Genomic DNA, 22628 nt, shown 5'->3' on the forward strand with positions numbered 1-22628 from the left:
TGTATTCAATGGATACCCAGTCACCTATAGAATGAATCAATGACAACATCAAAATCAAAATCAAAATTTTCTCTTTAACCAAAAATAACTAATAAGTACAACTCAAGCAACAAAAGGACTGTTTCCATGTATGTAACTCAGAAACAGCCACCATCATTAACAAATCACAGAATTTAGACAGAATATATATGGATCAGAGGCGAAGTTACTCCATCTTATCAATCCAAGAATCCCAAACATAAATATTGATGATTATTCTGGAAGCTTACGTAAGGCCACCAGCCTGCAAATACAGACTGTTGTGGCCACATAACCATGGCACCTGTTGGAACATCCATATGCATATAGAAATACAACTATGACAATCAGAGGACCACAAAAGCATTAACTTAGATAAAGCAGAATACATCATGGGATGAATTGGACTGCCACTTCGGGAGTCCACACAAAATGATTTATGATGCCCTGGCAAGAAGAAATACTCAATATGAAGTCCAAGAAAATATCACTTTTCTTCACAAGTATCTACTATCTTATACAAGATAAGATGAATTAATCTCCAATATAAGATGAATTTAGCTGCCAATATAAGATGAATAATCTCCCTCAAAATATATTTGCAGCCAATATAAGATGAATTAATCTCCCTAAAAATATACAAGTCATCTAACGCTTAAATGGCTCACCAAATGTAAGTGTTCCCTTGCCATATGTTCCATCAATCCCTTGCCATATGTTACAGTCAAAAGGTAGAAGTCAATCCCTTGCCATATGTTCCGTCAAGAAAAGGGGAATCAGTGCCATTGCAAGGGCACCAACTCTAGAGCTATGAAAAGTTTATGGGTAGAACTTTTACAAAGGGAAGTGATGAGGTCCACTATTTCACCAAGACAAAGTGCATCTGTCAGCACAAGGGAGATTCTTGAAATTTGACTTCTCGCTAGTATCTATTTTCAAGGCATACATATAGTTGACGCGAAAACTTTTGCAAGTTAGACCCAGAGAGTGCAGCCATCAAGTGGATTTTGCATGCCAAGACCATGAAGGATCAAAGTGGCGAAGATGGATTAGGTGTCCAAGTGTTTTGATGGTTGCTATCACAAAAAATGGTGCATGGAACCCCCTAAACAAGCGCTCAATTAGCAAAAAAGAATGAAAAAATAGCTAAACAACTCCTCCAAATAACCTTCCCATTATAATATACAAAAATTTTGTGAAATAAGCTATAAAGCATAGAATTGTCATGATGGTATAAGTCGATGTGTAGAAGTCAATTCCTTGCCATATGTTCCGTCAAGAAAAGGGGAATCAGTGCCATTGCGAGGGCACCAACTCTGGAGCTATGGAAAGTTTTACGGGTAGAACTTTTACCAAGGGAAGTGATGAGGTCCATTATTTCACCTAGACAAAGTGCATCTGTCAGCACAAGAGAGATTCTTGAAATTTGACTTCTCGGTCTTATCTATTTTCAAGGCATACATATAGTTGACACGAAAACTTTTGCAAGTTAGACCCAGAGAGTGCAGCCATCAAGTGGATTTTGCATGCCAAGACCATGAAGGATCAAAGTGGCGAACATGGATTAGGTGTCCAAGTGTTTTGATGGTTGCTATCACAAAAAATGGTGCATGGAACCCTTTAAACAAGCGTTCAATTAGCAAAAAAGAACGAAAAAATAACTAAACAACTCCTCCAAATAACCTTCCCGTCATAATGTGCAGAAATTTTGTGAAATAAGCTATAAAGCATTGAATTGTCATGATGGTATAAGTCAAAGTGTAGAAGTCAATCCCTTTCCATATGTTTCGTCAAGAAAAGGGGAATCAATGCCATTGCGAGGGCACCAACTCTGGAGCTATGGAAAGTTTATGGGTAGAACTTTACCAAGGGAAGTGATGAGGTCCATTATTTCACCTAGACAAAGTGCATCTGTCAGCACAAGGGAGATTCTTGAAATTTGACTTCTCGCTAGTATCTATTTTCAAGGCAAACATATAGTTGACGCGAAAACTTTTGCAAGTTAGACCCAGAGAGTGCAGCCATCAAGTGGATTTTGCATGCCAAGACCATGAAGGATCAAAGTGGCGAAGATGGATTAGGTGTCCAAATGTTTTGATGGCTGCTATCACAAAAAATGGTGCATAGAGGAACCCCCTAGACAAGCGCTCAATTAGCAAAAAAGAATGAAAAAATAGCTAAACAACTCCTCCAAATAACCTTCCCATTATAATATGCAGAAATTTTGTGAAATAAGCTATAAAGCATAGAATTGTCATGATGGTATAAGTCAAAGTGTAGAAGTCAATCCCTTGCCATATGTTCCTTCAAGAAAAGGGGAATCAGTGCCATTGCGAGGGCACCAACTCTGGAGCTATGGAAAGTTTATGGGTAGAACTTTTACCAAGGGAAGTGATGAGGTCCATTATTTCACCTAGACAAAGTGCATCTGTCAGCACAAGGGAGATTCTTGAAATTGGACTTCTCGCCAGTATCTATTTTCAAGGCATACATATAGTTGACCCGAAAACTTTTGCAAGTTAGACCCAGAGAGTGCAGCCCTTGAGTGGATTTTGCATGCCAAGACCATGAAGGATCAAAGTGGCGAAGATGGATTAGGTGTCCATGTGTTTTGATGGCTGCTAACTCAAAAAATGGTGCATGGAACCCCCTAAACAAGCGCTCAATTAGCAAAAAAAGAATGAGAAAATAGCTAAACAACTCCTCCAAATAACCTTCCCATTATAATATGCAGAAATTTTTTGAAATAAGCTATAACGCATAGAATTGTCATGATGGTATAAGTCAAAGTGTAGAAGTCAATCCCTTGCCATATGTTCCGTCAAGAAAAGAAGAATCAGTGCCACTGCGAGGGCACCAACTCTGGAGCTATGGAAAGTTTATGGGTAGAACTTTTACCAAGGGAAGTGATGAGGTCCATTATTTCACCTAGACAAAGTGCATCTGTCAGCACAAGGGAGATTCTTGAAATTGGACTTCTCGCCAGTATCTATTTTCAAGGCATACATATAGTTGACCCGAAAACTTTTGCAAGTTAGACCCAGAGAGTGCAGCCCTTGAGTGGATTTTGCATGCCAAGACCATGAAGGATCAAAGTGGCGAAGATGGATTAGGTGTCCATGTGTTTTGATGGCTGCTAACTCAAAAAATGGTGCATGGAACCCCCTAAACAAGCGCTCAATTAGCAAAAAAAGAATGAGAAAAAAGCTAAACAACTCCTCCAAATAACCTTCCCATTATAATATGCAGAAATTTTTTGAAATAAGCTATAACGCATAGAATTGTCATGATGGTATAAGTCAAAGTGTAGAAGTCAATCCCTTGCCATATGTTCTGTCAAGAAAAGAAGAATCAGTGCCATTGCGAGGGCACCAACTCTGGAGCTATGGAAAGTTTATGGGTAGAACTTTTACCAAGGGAAGTGATGAGGTCCATTATTTCACCTAGACAAAGTGCATCTGTCAGCACAAGGGAGATTCTTGAAATTTGACTACTCGCTAGTATCTATTTTCAAGGCATACATATAGTTGACCCGAAAACTTGTGCAAGTTAGACCCAGAGAGTGCAGCCATCAAGTGGATTTTGCATGCCAAGACCATGAAGGATCAAAGTGGCGAAGATGGATTAGGTGTCCAAGTGTTTTGATGGCAGCTATCTCAAAAAATGGTGCATGGAACCCCCAAACAAGCACTCAATTAGCAAAAAAGAATGAAAAATAGCTAAACAACTCCTCCAAATAATCTTCCCATTATAATATGCAGAAATTTTGTGAAATAAGCTATAAAGCATAGAATTGTCATGATGGTATAAGTCAAAGTGTAGAAGTCAATCCCTTGCGATATGTTCCGTCAAGAAAAGGGTAATCAGTGCCATTGCGAGGGCACCAACTCTGGAGCTATGGAAAGTTTATGGGTAGAACTTTTACCAAGGGAAGTGATGAGGTCCATTATTTCACCTAGACAAAGTGCATCTGTCAGCACAAGGGAGATTCTTGAAATTTGACTTCTCGCTAGTATCTATTTTCAAGGCATACATATAATTGACCCGAAAACTTTTGCAAGTTAGACCCAGAGAGTGCAGCCATCAAGTGGATTTTGCATGCCAAGACCATGAAGGATCAAAGTGACGAAGATGGAATAGATGTCCAAGTGTTTTTATGGCTGCTATCTCAAAAAATGGTGCATGGAACCCCCTAAACAAGCACTCAATTAGCAAAAAAGAATGAAAAAATAGCTAAACAACTCCTCCAAATAACCTTCCCATTATAATATGCAGAAATTTTGTGAAATAAGCTATAAAGCATAGAATTGTCATGATGGTATAAGTCAAAGTGTAGAAGTCAATCCCTTGCCATATATTCCGTCAAGAAAAGGGGAATCAATGCCATTGCGAGGGCACCAACTCTGGAGCTATGGAAAGTTTATGGGTAGAACTTTTACCAAGAGAAGTGATGAGGTCCATTATTTCACCTAGACAAAGTGCATCTGTCAGCACAAGGGAGATTCTTGAAAGTTGACTTCTCGCTAGTATCTATTTTCAAGGCATACATATAGTTGACCCGAAAACTTGTGCAAGTTAGACCCAGAGAGTGCTGCCATCATGTGGATTTTGCATGCCAAGACCATGAAGGATCAAAGTGGCGAAGATGGATTAGGTGTCCAAATGTTTTGATGGCTGCTTTCTCAAAAAGTGGTGCATGGAACCCCCAAAACAAGCGCTCAATTAGCAAAAAAGAATGAAAAAATAGCTAAACAATTCCTCCAAATAACCTTCCCATTATAATATGCAGAAATTTTGTGAAATAAGCTATAAAGCATAGAATTGTCATGGTGGTAGATACCATCCTGATTTTTACCATATTTGCAGCATCATTTGACATTGTAGAGATGAAAAACTAAGGCAGTTATAGTAGCAAAGTAGCAATAGGAGATTAATTTTTCTTTCCATCCGTCCTGCATCTACGCACAAGAATATGATTTTCAAAAGCCAATGGATTTCAACATGAAGTTGTACCTTAGTGAGCGGTGAACTTAATATCTGAATGACATCAATTATGTGATCGGACTTCACAGTTTAAAAAGAAGAAAAGGCACAAAAGCAATTTAGTGAATAACCTATAACCTAAAACCTAAACAATTCAAATCTTTTGAGCCTATGCCCAATCTACCTATAAATCTGCAATTCACCAAATACAATACAAAAAGGACAATACCCATGTCTGGTTCTTAACTCGATCAGAGACCGATGGATCCCATCCAAGGGAATCTAGCATTCTGAAACACCACGTATGCACATCAAATTAAAGTGCTATTCCATCTAGAAAATGCAACCAGATCAAAAGAACGCACTAAATCACCCTCTATCTTTCAATTATAATACGAGTATGAAATAAACATCCCACTAAGGAATTGAACTTACCAGAGGAGAATTTCTATCTTCACCAATATAACCTGAAGATGATTAAAAGAATAGTCAGAGGTTGCTCATCAGCCACTCATAAATCACAGAAATTAAATGACCGTATGCTTGAACATTTCACCTGTCAGAAAAACCAAAATCTAATGCAACATAGATCCAGATGAGTACACTCCTTTTTGGGTGGCTCTCATTGTTGAGCTCGTCATCTTCGCTTGAGTACCCTTCACCATTTTCTTGATTGCAAAAGAGGAAGAAGAAAAAGATTAATGGATTTCTGATCAATGACGAATGAAGCCTTATGGTCCAAACTGGAGGAAGACATTTGACACGATGCATGTTGGCTGGCTCTGTGATCAAGAAATCCAGAGAGAGATGGATCGGTTTCTGATCAAGATACACAGAGAGAGAGAGAAGAGAGTAGATCAGTAGATTGTTAATGGGGACGTCTACTTAGAGAGAGAGTAACCTCTGAGTGAGAGAGAGAAAGAGTTGCAGCCAGGCCTTTTGTGTTTTGCTTGAGCATGTAAAGCAAATGGAATGAATAGAGAGAAAGAGAGAGCCGTTGCCTCAGAGGGAGAGAGTCGTTGCCTTAGAGAGAGAAAGAGCCGCCATATAGGGAGAGAGAGCCGTTGCCTCAGAGAGAGAGAGAGTCGTTGCCTTAGAGAGAGAAAGAGCCGTTGCTATATAGAGAGAGCCGTTGACATATAGAAAGACCCGTTGGCTCAGAGAGAGAGAGAGAGAGAGCCGTTGCCTTAATTCGATGGTGTTATCCAAGTCCCATAGGGAAAATTGCATAAAACCCTAAAAAATAGACCGCATTTTACCCACGTTAATTTTTTTTAGCATATTTCTCTTAAAAATTAAATTTTAAAATAAATTTCTTTTTTTTCACAATTTTTATTTTAATAATTTATTCATAATTTTATCGATTTTCTTATTTTTGGGATTTTAGGCCAACTATTTATTGAACTCGGCTCTGCTTTTTTCGCGCTAAAATGTCTCGGCTTGGCTCAGCTAACATCGGCTCGACTTGGCTAACATCGGCTCGACTGGCTAATATCGGCTCGTTACGGCTAACATCGGCTCGGCTCGGCTCGACTCAGGTCAATGAAACTCAACGTTAGATTTAGCTATTATGCAAATATCATAGTTGCTAAGCCTCCGTTCAAAACATGATTTTTTAAATAAATATCTGATTTTTTTAAATCCGTTAAGAATCCTGAGTTTTTAAAAGATCTTCAAAAAATTGCTTTTTTAATAGTATTGATATAAATTCGTATTTTATCTTTTCTAAAAAATACTTATTCCTTATAACTTTATTATTTATTTATTTAATATTATTCAAAATTGGTTTAAAGAAAAGTAAAGTTACAATAACAGTAAATTTAAAATCTTGATTTAACAAAAAATACTATTAAAAGTTCTCTATCTCTATTTAGTTTTTCTCTCTAAGATTTGTTTTCTGGTTTCTGGATTTTTCAAACATTTGTTACAAGAATCTTTGGGTCGAAAGGGAGATATTGGAGAAAAACCAATTTATTCGTTGCCTTAGGATGTCGTCACACGTTAACTTACCCTGTAAGCAAAATGGCTCAATCGCCTTTGTTTCTCTTATTTTTCTGTCATCTTTGTATTAATTTACTTTGAACTTGCTCTGCATTTCTTCTGAATTCAACTGTCACAACTTGATTTCTTAGTTTTAAGAGAGGCATGGATTGTCATAACATTCCCAACTTCATGTCCCTTTCAATTTTATTTTCACCAATGATTTGACCCACTTTAGAGAGAGAGATGTTATAGGAGGCTATTGGTAATACTTCTTATTTGCAGCAGTATCCAAATCTCTTGGAGACACACTCATAGGAACTGTAACATTACGGCAAATGCACTAGCAAGGGAGGGAGCAAGTCTCAACTATGCCTAGGGGAATTTGGACCCCCCTTAGTGCTCACCTCATTTTTGGATCTATTGCAAAGATTCTCGGACCCTCAAGGCTTCCTGTATAGGGCACCTTGTTTTGGGAATTGCCTAATTTTTGTTAGTAATTATCTATACAATCAATACAAAAGTCAACTTCCTCCAGGAAAAAAAAGAAGGTTGGTTGACTAATGGAGAACAATGTTGATTTATTGCATTTGGGTTTTATGCCTAGAGGATTCAATAGAAGGTTCAAAACTTTTTAATACTAGATCTTTCTATTCGGTTTCTGTTCACTTTGAATTTGGTTAGATATTCATATTTCTACCTGTTTTTGTTAGTTTTTTATTTCTTGTGTGTTTGTTTGGTGGTGGTGGTGGTGGTGGCGGCGGTGGTGGTGGTGGCGGTGGCGATGGCGGTGGCGGTGGTGGTGGTGGTGGTGGCGGCGGTGGTGGTGGTGGTGGTGGTGGTGGTGGGGAGAGTGTGTGTGTGTGTGTGTGAGAAAGAGAGAGAGAGAGAGAGAGAGAGAGAGAGAGAGAAAGAGAGAGAGAGAGATTCATAGATGATATGAATTGCATCTCAAGACATTGATATTTTAGTTGACTTGGGATTTGATTTCTGCCCATAATATGAAGGCAAATTGCTAATAGAACATTTGTGAGTATGAAACTTTGGGATTAGTCATTATTTTGAACAGAGACCACAAAAGTATAAATAGCCATTGAATATGGAAAATGAGACTTTATGTACTGTTTGTTTGCCTTTTGCTAGTTGCATTATAGATATTTGTTGTTTGTTTTTTTAAACAAGGTGGTTTCTCAGTTATCTCTTTTATTAAATCAATGTAATTTTTTGTAGGTGGTAGAGCTGGGATTTACCCTAGCAGCACTTGCTCATGTTTGACACAATGCCATGATCGATGAAAAGAACAGTAAGTTATGCCAGCAGTGGAGGTCTGGCTATACAAGCATTTCAGGCATATTTTCAGCTTAGCAGCCTTTGCTACATGAGGCTTGTTTGCTTGCTGTACAGGTACTATTTAATATTGTTATTCTATGTTGTTGATCCCCTTAGGCTGAAGGAATATCTAAATAACTGATTAAAGCTCATATCGTGAAATTGGGGAATTCTGTGTACTGTAGTCTCTGGTGGTATTTGCCATTATAAGTAATCTTGTAACCATTTATCACCATTTCCTCATATTCTTTCCATCCTACTATGTATGTGATTAAAGCACCTATTCATTATACATTATCTCATATCTATATTTTTTTCAGCACTTTTGTCCCAACCATATCCACATTCCTAATACTACTTTGTGCAAGCCTCTGTCTCTCTCTCCCTTACACTCTGACACACACGTGCTCCTGCACATTTGCACAAACAAAATGAAAAATAACTATTGCTACCCATGAAAGAAGTATTAAGCACATTTACATGTAGAATATTTGCTTCTGGGTTTTTTTGTTAAGTATATATAAAACAATAAAAAAGTATACAAATAGACCATTTACTTTTTGTACAAGGAGGTCACAATCATTTATGTCCCTTAGATCTCAAATTGGATGGTTGTAGGAGTGTCATTAGATAAACTCAAAGTTTGAAAAAAAAATTCTCGGACTTTGTGACCCACCCTAAGCCATCAAATTTGACATCCAATGAGTAGAAGTAATTGTGACCCCTTTATACAAAAAATAAATGGTCTCTTTTACAATCCCGAGAACATTTGCTCCTTGCGTGATCAATATTGTTTGTTGATATCAATCAACAATTTGACTTGGGCATATGTGTCTCCTATTTTGTCTAAATATGCATGGGAATTTTCAAATTTTGAATACTCGTTACTCTCATGGTTAAGTGAATATATGATTATATTACCTAATTTTGATTTCTTTTTTTTCCATGTACCCCTAGCAAAATAACTAATCTTGAATTTTTTGCATTAGGAACATCGCATGCTTTGGAATTTCACCCCCATCATCATGCATGGAGGACATATCACTTTTATTGAAGTCCATCCTGAAGTATACTATAGAGGTGAACGCAATTGTAGAGTTAAAAGTTCCTAAACTGAGTGAACTGGGCTGACCTGGTTGCTGATTGGCAAGCATGGGAAGAAGTGAAGGACATGTCCATCTTTGATGCCATAAGACAAGTTGTTCATTTGCATGGAAGACGCTGAATAAAGAGAGTTGCTAGCCCCACCTGTTATTTCCTAGCGTTCGATAATAGAAGGCATCGATACATTTATCAGCGAGTCATGGAAGGACCCTCTGCTGCAACATGGAGAGCTTGCTCTTGTGCACATGTTTTGCTCGATTTGCCAAGGTTCTCATTTGAAGCTGAAAGAATTAAATAGGCATTAGCAATTGCTTTTTATAAAGCCACATTTTCATGTTCTCTTGACATTCGAAGCAAGCCAGTGGCTTTGTAGAAGCCTCTTTTTTTGTTTATTACATCTTGTATATATTTTGCCTTGATTAGATAAATAAGTTTTTGGAGAAGGATGAGGATGAAGATTTCACTGTGTGGGTGCGTTGATTGGCATGTATTTCTGCTCATTTGTTCCAGCCTGGTCTTCCTTCTGACTTTGAGATATGAATTTGGTTGCTTTGCTTTAGTATAAAATGGGCCATGAATATTCCTGTGTGTATCTTTATACACACACATCTTATTTCTGATTGGTGATTTTAGAAACCTATAATCCAAAATTTTGGACAAACTTTTGCCCTTATATTTATTACAATACATGCTTTTTACTTTCTATAAAACCAATGGAGGGCACTGAATATAATTGTGCATGCTCCAAATTATCTCGAAATGACGCAATGAGATTCTCATGTGCTTAACTAAGGTAGCATTGCAAGTGGCACACTTAGAACAATGTCTTTCCCATTTGATATTCTATCCTTGTCCAAGAACAAGAAGAGAGAGACTGTAGATTTTGTAAAGAGAAAGACACTTGAGCGCAATTTCACGTTTAGGAAGTAACCAACAAAATTGGTGCCATTATTAAAATAACTGCATAAGTGAAAAATCCTATGCCATCAACAATAGAGAAAGAAGATTGGTCTCATAGCAAACAGAGCATTTTACAAGATGAGAGAGACTTTATGGAAAGGAAGGACTTGAAAGAAGTCATACTCTCTGCCTCTATTGCAAGAGATCATATTACCTCTTCTGTCTCTCTAGAAAAAATGCATACTTAAAAAGTTACAGGGAAGAAGTTTTTTTTATAAAAAATGTAAGTATGGATATATATATATATATATATATATATATATTTAAATATGATTTTTTGAAAAAACTCAACATTCTTAAAAGATTTAAAAAATCAGAGATTTTTTTAAAACTCGTGCTTTAGATGACGACTTGCTAGCTTGGGGGTTCAAGTTTTGGCCTTGTAGGTTCGGGGTTAAGGAAATTGGGGTTTCTAATTTTCTATGATCAATATTAGAGCATCCAGGAACTGGGTTAATTTTTTATGAATAATTTTTTATGATCAATAATAGAGCATCCAAGAGGAGGAGAGAAAATTGAGGGCTTTAGAGAGAAACTGCACGAGAGCCAAGAAAAGAGTTAAAAATATTAATATATTTTTTAATAATGTAGTGGGACTCAGCTCGTATCGGCTCGGCTCAGCCAATAATGACAAATATCGGCTCGGCTCAGATAAATTCGGTTTGTTGTTGATCCCCTTAGGCTGGAGGAATATCTAAATAATTGATTAAAGCTCAGTTCGTGAAATTGGGGAATGCTCTGTGTATTATAGTCTCTGGTGGTATTTGCCATTATAAGTAATCTTGTAACCATTTATCATCATTTCCTCTAATTCTTTCCATCCTACTATGTATGTGATTAAAGCACCTATTCATTGTAGATTCTCTTATATCTATATTTTTTTCAGCACTTTTATCCCATTATTCCCCTCTCCTTATCCCCAGCAGCTAGAGCAAAACCATATCCATATTACTTTGTAATTATGCAATAGCCTTTCTCTCTCTTTCTCTCTCTCCCCCTACATGCCGACACACACGTGCACGTGCACGTGCACATTTGCACAAACAAAATGATAAATAACTATTGCTACTCATGAAAGAAGTATTAAGCACATTTAAATGTAGAACATTTGCTTTTGGGTCTTTTAGTTAAGTATATATAAAACAATAAAAAAATATACAAAGAGACCATTTACTTTTTGTACAAGGAGGTCACAATCATTTATGTCCCTTAGATGTCAAATTGGATGGTTGTAGGAGTGTCATTAGATAAACTCAAAGTTTGAAAAAAAAAATTCGCGGACTTTGTGACCCACCCTAAGCCATCAAATTTGACATCCAATTAGTAGAAATAATTGTGACCCCCTTATACAAAAAGTAAATGGTCTCTTTATATACAATCCCGAGAACATTTGCTCCTTACGTGATCAATAAGGTCAGTTGATATCAATTTACAATTTGACTTGGGCATAGGTGTCTCCTATTTTGTTTAAATATGCATAGGAATTTTCAAATTTTGTGTTTTTCATATTACCGAAGTGTTTTTCAAATTTTCAAATTTTCATATTTTGTCTAAATATGCAAGAGATAATATTACCGAAGTGTTTTTCAAATTTTCATATTACCGAAGTATTTTTTAAATTTTCAAATTTTGTCTAAATATGCAAGAGATCATATTACCGAAGTGTTTTTCATAAAAACATGAAGTACATATATATATTTTTTTTTGTTAAAAAATATAATTTTTTGAAGATCTATTGAAAAAATTCAGGGTTCTTAAAGGAATTCAAAACTCAGAGATTTTTTAAAAACTCGTGTTTTAAACGACGACTTGTGAGCTTGGGGGTTAAAGTTTTGGCCTTGTAGGTTTGGGTTTAAGGAAATTGGGGTTTTAAATTTTTTATGATCAATAATAAAGCATCCAGGAGAAGGAGATTGAAACTGAGGGTTTTATAGAGAGAAAGAGCCAAAAAAAGAGTTAAAAATTTGAGCTTACCTAAGAAAATTTATTTTTATGATATCTAAATAGTTTTCTATATTTTTATTGATAACTTTTGATGCTAAATATTAATATATATTTTTTTCTAATTTTTACCGAATTTTTAGAAATGCTTTTTGGTTTTTATAGGGCTAGTTTGGGCTTAAATATAATGGGGTTAGTTTTACTCAGCTCGTATCGGCTCGATACTGCCAAAGATGATGAATATCGGCTCGGCTCGGCTAAAATCAGCTCATCTCGGCTATATTCAGCTCGGCTCGGCTATATTAGGCTCAGCTCGGCTCAGATCGGCTCAGCTCGGCTAAATTCGGCTCGGCTCATCCGACTTCACGTTAATTTGTAAATGGAACTGAGCAGAGCCGAAAAATATAAGCCGAGCCGAGCCGATACCAGCTGAGCCGAGCTGATATCAGCCGAGCCGAGCCGATATCAGCTGAGCCGAGCCGATACAGCCGAGCCGCGTCGACCAAGCCTGCCAGTTCGTCCACAACCTTCGTTTATATTAAAAAAAAAAAAAAAAAGAGGAAGCTAAACCAATCACGATCACCTGTTTTTTCCGCTGTGCGTCGCTGTGTAAAGTGGGAGATTAGTTTGAGGATTGGGATTTTGAGAAACTTCTTCAGTTTTATGTGTCATGAGAAAATGATTGTGGTTTGTTTCTAAACCATTATGATAATAAATAAATGGAAGGGCAGCTGCTTCAATTGTTGAGAGAAAGAGAAGTCCATTTGTACCAGTTAGGGAGAGAAAGATTTGCATTCTTTTAGAGAGAGAGAGAACATAAAGAGAATGCAGAAAAACACATGGAAGAAGGAACAAGTGGAAAAGGAAAAGATGCGGTAGTTCTCTTTCTAACTGATCATCAATTAAGAGGATAAGGGGTTTGCTTTCCTTTGCCTACATCTGTGTAACTCTGATATGCAAGAGAGAGAGGGAAAAGGCCTGGCCAGAAAAGAAAGGAGCAAAAGGGCATATGCTAGCATCCTGACCTCCACCACTTCCTTGGGCTCACTCTTTAATAAAGGTGTATCTGATGCGAGAGGAATTTGAGTTGCTTGACCTCTTGTTTTCATTTCTTTCAGGTTCTTAATAAAGTTTTTGCTTTTAAATAAATACAACCACAAGAATTAAAATGAAAAGATATCCGTCATACAAAAGCAACCCTAGACAAAACCAAACTAAAGTTTGGTAATTTGGATACAATTTATGAAGAAACTGTTGATGCCCCTAGTAGCTCAGCTGGAAATATGCAGTATACACATTGCAAATAGACGGGGCAAACCAGAGATTGCCACTTCCTGTGCATTGGTTCCTGAGTCCTTTGGCAACTGTCGATGCCACTGAGAGTATAGATTTTGCCAGGAGTGGGCATTTTTTTCTGATGGGTCTTGAAGCTATGTCTGCATTATGCTCTGAAAATCCAAGTTCACCAATTTTACATGTTCCTTTGGTTTGGAAATTACATGCACTGTCCATGGTTTTCCTCAAAAGAAATGACATTCTTGAAGAGAAGCAAACCCGAGATACTTTCAAAACTTTACACGACATGTATGGGCAACGTATGGACAAACTGAGACAAGGAAGACCTGAAGTTCCTGAAAATGAAAAATCCTCTGGTGTATATAGCAGAAAAATCCTTTACTTCGTAAAAGAGGTCCATGAAAGTTATCGCTCATTTATTGAGATCCCCATTGACCAATTCAATGCTGTATCCTATTTGGCCAGCAATTAGGTGTATATCTCCACCGTACAGTAGAAGTGCCAGTCAGACTTGCTGCATAGAAAGCACTATCCAATGCCCATATTTTGGAACTTTTGCCACCTATAAATGATTGCATTGCCGAGATTGAAGGATATCTGATCCCTTTTGAGGTACTAGATTAGACTTCTGTTTGCTTCCATGCCCCGACTTTACTTCATATTGGCATCCTTTGACAAAGCTCTGTCTCTGTCTGACTTATGTGCACTGTTTTTTAGTAAGAGAAAGAGAACTACATTTGTAAATAGTTAGAGAGATAAAGGTTTGCATTCTTTTAGTGAGAGAGAGAGAGAGAACATAAAGAGATTGTAACAGAAATACAAATAGAAGAAGGAACAAGTGGAAAACGAAAGGTGCAGTGGTTCTCTCTCTCTCTCTAACTGATCATCAATCAAGAGGATAAGGGGCATATCTGTGCAAAGTTTGAATGACCATCTGTGTAACTCTGATAAGGCTACTATTTAATTTCTAGAGAACCATCGATGCACTTCAATTTTCAGCTTTTCTGCTGCTTGACTTATGTCCTTACTCATGCTGCTCGATGTAGCCACCCTTCAGCTTACTGTTATATCCCAAATAAGAAAAATAAAATTGAAAATCTGTCTTTAGGTATCTTTGTAGAGGCAGAGGGAGACGAGCTGGTCTTTGAGATGGTGATTTCTGGCTCAGGGCAGCTCTTGACCCATGTCATTCGCTTTTGTATTTTTGTGTTCTTTGATCCTTCCTATATATAGAAATTTTGTTATCCATCAAAAAAGGTACAAAGTATTTTGATGCAACACCTTAACGTGGTTGAAAGGCTTGTATTATGCTAGCGTTAGTTCAATTGCGCATTTGAATCATGAGTTTGTTTTCCCCACAGCATGTACATGTTCTTGAAATATGTTATATATATATATATATATATATATATATATATATATATATATATATATATATTCATCCATGTGATGGTGCTGTTAGGATGGGTGGGTGTCTTGCTTAATGTTTAGAGTTAGAAGCATTGGGAGCGGAAGACGATGTTGATAGCAAAGTTATTGCGCTGGATAACAGAACCTCTCCACATCATGCAGCCATCTTTGACAAACTTTAGTTGCGATCTAGGCCAAGTAGTTTTATATAGCCAATCTTGGTCCGTACCCAAGTCATAAAAACTTGATTTCTACCTAGCCAGGGGTCATGAAATCGTAGTAAAGAATTGGGGATATTGTTAATTGATGGAGCTTATTATAGTGTCTTTATTGTGTTGTGGCAACCCTAAATTAGTGAGTTTTATTATCATGGAATGAAACAACATGTTGAAGCCCTTGATAACGATCCACTTTTTGTATTTCCGGAGGGATTTGTGAATAATGTGTACATAGGTATGCTTAAGATGGTATGTAACTATGTGCATTTGATTTCATTTTAGGTGTACATTAAGAAATAATCAACATCATATGACTCTGTTTGTAGACATGAATTTTGTTTTGGTCATTTATGACCTGCTTGTTAAATTTAATCATAAACTGATGAGCAATTGGTAAGATGCATAATAGCTTTTATTTTAGTTGGAATTCTTATTTCATCTTCCCAATTCTATCTTGATAACTATTGAATTTTTCATTTGGCCCATGGGATCATTGGATCTAGAGTCATTTCATTTTGATTTGTCATATTCATGATGATATTGTGCACTCATGAGTTTGGCAGTATTTAATCTGCTCATAGAACATGTGCGTAGCTGAATGGATTGGATGAATCAAAGATGCAGTTTTTAGTCATGTTTTGGTGTGTGGCTCTACCACTATATCCGATTAATCTGTTGCTACTTCTAGCACACCAGTAGACAATCTGGTGAGGCTCACCAAGCATGTCATTTTTTGGTGACAAACATGGAGGCATTTGCTTGTTCACATCTCGAAATGTTTTTTATGTTAGTTTTTTTTATTTTACTACGACTTTAATTATGTATAGATACTTTGGTAAAAGAATAATATTTGTAATTTTAAAATTCATGTTTTATTCTTTTAAGATCTTTAAGATATTAAGAACTTTTTGTGGTAATAATACTAAACTGGAGAGTAATTTTTTGTATGTACCACCAATGATTGAGAGGAAGAAGGTTGGTTGACTGCTGAATAATGTTTTGTATGTACCACCAGTGATTGAGAGGAAGAAGGTTGGTTGACCATATTAGAGATAATTAAAAATACATAGAGAGAGTTATTCAATGAACTTGGGTCCGTCTGAGAGTGCTTTTCCTCTTCTCCCTCGCCTGGGCCCTCCTCGACCATCGCCTTCCTCCGCCCAAGCCCTGACGCCTACTCAACCACCGCCTTCCTTCGCCCAAGCTTCTTCGTCTCTAACCTCTCCCCCCTTCCTTACTATAGCTACACCAACCTCATCCATAATGGAGCTCCCTCACCCCATTCGCCATTCCAATAGGGGGGCAAAACTCTTCCCATATTGTGGTCCTCTTCGGTAGGTCGATACACCACCGCCAGGCACGACATCAAAGGTATTGAGAAATGGAATAAGGAAGTTTGGATTGTCTCAGACCTAACCTACCTGAATAATTTCTTTTCTCTTTCCCATCCGAAGTCAGCCGTATTTGTACCCTGCAGGGACACCATTCTCTGTTCGTTGGGGCATCTCTTGCCCTTTCTACCTGGAATTAGAACCTGAAAGCCATTCTGCAAACAATTTGGTTCCAGGCCACCAACATCCCCATGTAGGTGCGGCACATCGGCACTTTCAAAAAAATTGGGGACTCTTGCGATGCATTTAGCTTGGTCTACTAGCGGTCCTCAGGCACCCTTCCTCTTGGATCAATCCAACTTCTCATGGAATCGTTGGCCCCTTCCCTCATCCCAGCCTCCATCTGGTTGAAGCTGATGGCCTCTTCTTCAACATTCCCCTGGCTAGTCCTCCACGTCTCCCCCAGCGTCCCGCCATCTTAAAGACCATGATCCTCCTTTGTTTGGATCACGTTCCTCAGTACACGAGGATGGATGGACCAAGGTCTCGCATAGAGGGCGGTCGAGAAATGACCATCAGCATCCAAGTTTCGATCGTATAGCTCACAGAGTTGGTATTAAGCAAACTGGTGCCCCAAGAGCTTCACCACCTCTCAAGCATCCCATCATTAAGTTCGATGGGACGACAGATGGCTTCATAAACCCCATTTCCCAAGGCAAGTCATCCTTGGGTTTAAAGCAGGCAGCTCTTTCTTGATTGTCCCCCCATCGATCTTCCCCTAGTGTGCATCTCAACGATCTCTTGATCGCAGTTTCCTCTTTTCAGGAGATGCCACATAGCTCCTCGTTCCTTGTCCTTCGTCGAACCCTCCTTATGAGCATGTGAGCGTCGCTTCTCTTTTCAATCCCGTGACACTAGGTGTCCTCCCTCCAGGTCTCGCTCCGGTCTTAAGAAAGTAGTAAGCAACTGTAGAGCGCACATCCCTTTCCCTATTTCCACTTGTTGACCCTACTGTTTCCTCAGTTACCTTTTCTCAGCCCCACCTCTACATTGATGGTGGACAAATGCCCTCTCCTGTCGTGCCCCTTTCCCCCCATTTTCACCCATCCAATCATGTTGGTGCGAGTAGTTACATGCAAACTGCTCCTTCATCTCGTTCTTCCCAAGCTCCTATACTCTCTCTACCCTTACTCTCTTTCCCCTGTCTCTCTGCACCCTCTCTCAACGCCATCCCAGGCTTGCAACCCCTTCCTTTTACACCCCCGCTCAGTATGCCCTCCCCTAACCTCATTATTCCACCTCACCATTTTCCTCCTAATTCATCTCCTCCTTTTCTCTCCCCCCATCTCGTAACCATGGTGGCACCATTACGTCGCCTAATCAAGCGTTGATGTCGAGCCCTACTCAGCTTGTTCACCAGATGGTTTCATGCACAAGCCCTTTGTCAAGCCCATCCTTAGCCATCTATTCCACCCCTCAGGCGGTATTACTGGAGGCACGGAAGAAAATGAAGGAAAATTGGGCAATCCTCTGGCGTCACCTCCCCTAGGAGGTATTACCGGAGGCACGAAAAAGGTACTGAGCACGAGATCAGACACCCTAGAGGATTCACAAGACACTATGCTGGTGGGTCAAGCCCAACCAGGATGCGCCTCAGAAGAGCCTCCTAAGAGTGACTTTAAAAAAAAAGTAGAGTGATGAGGGGTGAAGAAAGAATAAGAGGAGTAAGCAAAGGCACTCCGAGGGGAGTCAAAGGTGATATGCCTCACGGGAGAGATTTAACCAAGAGCACAGCCCCTTCTAAGGAGTTAAACTAGATAAGAAGAGAAGAAGAGGAAAAGAAAAAGGGGAAGGCAAGAGAATTGAACAACCTCATTGCGTCACCTTCCCACATTCTAAATTTGTGTGTGCCATATGTCAAAACATGCGTCTCGATGAAACAAACCACATTTTAATATTTGGACTCAATTGGGTTCAAGATGAAGAAGTTATGCCACTGGGAAGAAATCCCATTTTTGAAAAACACAGTTTCCATTAATGGAAGCTGGTTCAGTGAAGCCTCTCATGAATAGTGTAAGGCTACCCATTTTGGGAAAGTCGGCCTTCAAGAGGTCCGAATGAGCCGAAACTTGATATTCTAAGGTTTTTGGGCCTTCTAAGTTCAATTGCGGTTGTCTGACAACCACCTGAGGCCTCAGCAGTATAGCTCCAATTATGAGGTATTTTGGGCATGTTAGAGAGCAACATTGCAAATGAAATATCATTCTGATCTGCTTTATCTTTGTCGAATCAAGACGAAACTTAGTGGGCATGTATGTGACATCAAATGCTACCTTCTCATGCTTTTTGAGGTCGATATGGCACCTTTTCTAATTCTTCCAAAATTAGGCTTATGGTCAGGGGCTCTCATAGTCCCTAGGCATTTTTGGTACCTGCGGGTCTAGGTTGCTACTGGTTCCTCCTATATTCATATCGGGGATGCAAGTGTGTCAAAAATTCCCTACAACAGGGTTCGTATGGGAGTGTTTTCTCTCCTCTCCCTTGCCCCTCCTCGACCACCGCCTTCGTCCACCTAAGCCCTGGCCCCTACTCGACCACCGCCTTCCTCCGCCCAACCCTCTTCCTCTCTAGCTACTCCCCTGCCCCCCTCCCCCCTTTACCATACCTTCTCTCACATCATCCATAATGGAGCTCCCTCCCCCCTTTTGTCGTTCCAATTGGGGGCCCACATTCTTCCTATATTAGGAAGTCTTTGAGGTCCTCTTTGGTGGGTCAATTCACCCTCCCCCCCCCACTCCCCCACGACATCAATGGTTAGAGAAATGGAATAAGGAATTTTGGGCTGTCTCAGTCCTTACCTGCCTTGAGAATTTCTTTTCACTTTCCCATATGAAGTCAGCCGTAATAGTGCCCTGTAGGGACACCATTCTCGGTTCAATGGGGCATCTCTCGCCCTTTCTGCTTGGAGAGAGAACTTGGGAGCAATTTTTCTGCTAACAATTTGGCTCCAGGCAGCCAACATACCCATGCAGGCGTGGCACATTGACACTTTCAAAAATATTGGGGACTCTTGCTGCGTGTTTAGCTCGATCCATTGGCGATCCTCAAGCACCCTTCTTTTTGGATCAATCCAACTTCTCATGGAATCGTTGGCCCCTTCCCTCATCCCACCCTTTATTTGGCTGAAGTTAATGGCCTCTTCTTCGACATTCCCCTGGCCTGGGTCCTTCTCCTCTCCTCCATCGTCCCACCATCTTAGAGACCACGATCCTCCTCTGTTTGGATCATGTTCCTCAGTACACCAGGATGGATGGACCAAGGTCTCACATAGAGGGTAGTTAAGAAATCACCATCAGCGTCCAAGTTTCGATCGTGTGGCAAACTTTGCCCCATGAGTATCACCACCTCTCGAGCTTCCCATCATTAAGGTCGATGGGACGACAGGTGCCTCCACAAACCCCATTTCCCTAGGCAATTCATCCCTGGCCTTAAAGCAGGCGGCTCTACCTCCCCATCTAGAACAGTCACGTGGCTCCTTCTCAATCGTCCCCCATTGATTCTCATCTCAACGATCTCTTGATCACAGTTTCCTATTTTCAGGGGCTGCCACATGGCTCCTTATCCCTTGTCCTTCGTTGCACCCGTCTTAGTGAGCATGTGATCACTACTTTCCTTCCCGATCCCGTGATACCAAGTGTCCTCCCTCCGGGTCTCCCTCTGGTCTTAGGGAAGTAGGATGCAACTCTCCCTCCCACCTTCATTTCCCTCTTTCCACTTGTTGACCATGTTGTTTCCTCAGTTACCTTTTCTCAACCCCTCCTTAACATGGAAGGTGTACATGTGCCCTCTCCTCTCGTGCCCCATTCCCCCCCTTTTCACCCATCCAATCGTGTTCACATGCAGAATGCTCCTTTATCTCGTTCTGCCCAAGCTCTTGTACCCTCTATACCCTTGCTTTCTTTCCCCTCTCTCTCTCTACCCTTTCTCTATGCAATCTTAGACTTGCAACCCCTTCCTCCTACACCCCCTCTTTGTATGCCCTCCCCTAACCTCATTAGTCCACCTCACCATTTTCCTCCTAATTCATCTCCTCCTCTTCTCTCCCCCCATGTCCCAACCTTGTTGCCACCATTGCCTCGCCTAATTAAGCTTTGATGTCGAGGCCTACCCAGCCTGTTCACCAGATGCCTTCATGCACAAGCTCTCATTCAAGCCCATCCTTAGCTATCTATTCCACCCTCCCTTTTTCTAAGTGATGCATAGGAGGTGATTTTAATATCACCCGATGGTCTCATAACAGTCTTTTAGACATATTGTTGAAAGGAGAGGAGTTCGGTTGGTCTAGCCATTCGGCTAATCCAAGCCTCTCAAATTTAGATAGATTTCTAACCCCTCTCGAGTGAGATCATGAGTTCCCTAGCACCCACTCTCTGGTGCTTCCCAAGTCCGCTTCAAATCATAGACCTATTCTGCTAGATACCATGTCCCTTCCTCGAGGGCCTAAGCCTTTTCGCTTTGAGCTGTCTTGGCTTTAAGAGCCCAGTTTCCCCTCTCCTATCTGTAACCATTGGGAGTCCTTCTCCCCCCTCGTGAATGGGTGGGCCGGTTTTATCGTGTAGAAAAAGCTTCAAATGCTCAAAGTTTTCCTTAAATCATGGAGTTCACAGCTCCCTGGAAACTTCTGATACCAAAAAGACTCCCTTTTGAGGTCTATTCAAAACTGAGACTCCATTGAAGAACTTAGACCTCCCTCCACTTCAGCTGGATTCTCGATCCATCCACAAACGTGATTACCAGATAGCTAAGTGTCGAAGAAGGGAGAACTCTATTGCCCACTTCAAGGTTGGGGGCAAGATTGCTGACCATCCTAATCTCGTTGAGGCAGCAGCTGTCGACTATTTTTCGAAGGTTTTCTCTTCCCCTATTGGTCCTAGGCCAGTAATGGCGGACTTCTCCTTCTCTTCTATTTCTCCCGAATCTGCAGCCTCTTTGGAAAGCCCCTTTTAGGAGGACAAAGTACTCCAAGCCATTAAAGACCTCAATGGAGACCGGGCCTCCGACCCTGACAGCTTCCCCATAGCCCTTTTCAAAGCCATTTGGGATAACCTTAGGACTGATATCATGGCTTTCTTTTCTGAATTTCACTCTCAAGCTACTATTCATAAGGCAATGAATGACACTTTCACTGCCAAGATCCCCAAGGCCTGGCGTCCCGCCTTAAACGTGTCCTTGGTCAGGTGATCTTATCATCCCAAGGGACCTTTGTGAAGGAACGTCATATTCTCGATGGAGCTCTAATAGCACACAAGTGCATCCATTCCCGCTGTAGTGCAAAAATCCCAGGCTTGGTAATAAAAAAACTTATGATGATGAGACTTTGTCCATAATACCATTTGGCTTTTTATGGTGGAGATGGATCCAAGGGTGTATTTCAAAATCCCAATTTTTGGACCTTATTAATGACACATCTAAGGGTTACATTCATGCTTTGAGAGGGCTCCGCCAAAGGGACCCCCTTTCACCTTTCCTATTTGCCATAGTGGCTGAGGTGTTTAGTGCCTCACTATCTCGTGTGTACAGCATGGGACGCATTTAGGGTTTCCAAGTGGGTAGGTCGAGTCTCTCTATATTCCACCTCCAATATGTCGATGATACCCTCTTTTTTTGCGATGCATTTTTTTTAAAATTTAGTTGTTTAGTGCTTTTCCTCCAATGCTTCAAGTTGGCTGCAGGCTTTAGGGCGAACCTAGAAAAAAATAAGATGACAAGAATCTGCCTTGACCAAGCGATAGCCAAATGCTTCGCTGACTCCTGGGGAAGTGCTGTAGAGCCAATGCCCTCATCCCATCTTAGCCTTCCATCTTGCATTGGCCTTCATCCACTCATGGAGCCTGGTTATTGACAAAGTCAAGTGGCACTTGTCTTCATAGAAAGGGAGAGTCCTTTCACCAGGCTGATGAGTGACCCTTATCGAGGCCACAATTTCCAGCATTTCCCTTTTCTTTATGTCCTTTTTCTTTATAGTCATAGTCGCTAGACTGGAAAAACTCATGAAGGC

Source organism: Amborella trichopoda, chromosome 9 (assembly GCF_054954075.1).
Source record: "Amborella trichopoda isolate Santa Cruz 75 chromosome 9, AtrichopodaSantaCruz75HAP2 v2.0, whole genome shotgun sequence".
NCBI classification, from domain to species: Eukaryota; Viridiplantae; Streptophyta; class Magnoliopsida; order Amborellales; family Amborellaceae; genus Amborella; species Amborella trichopoda.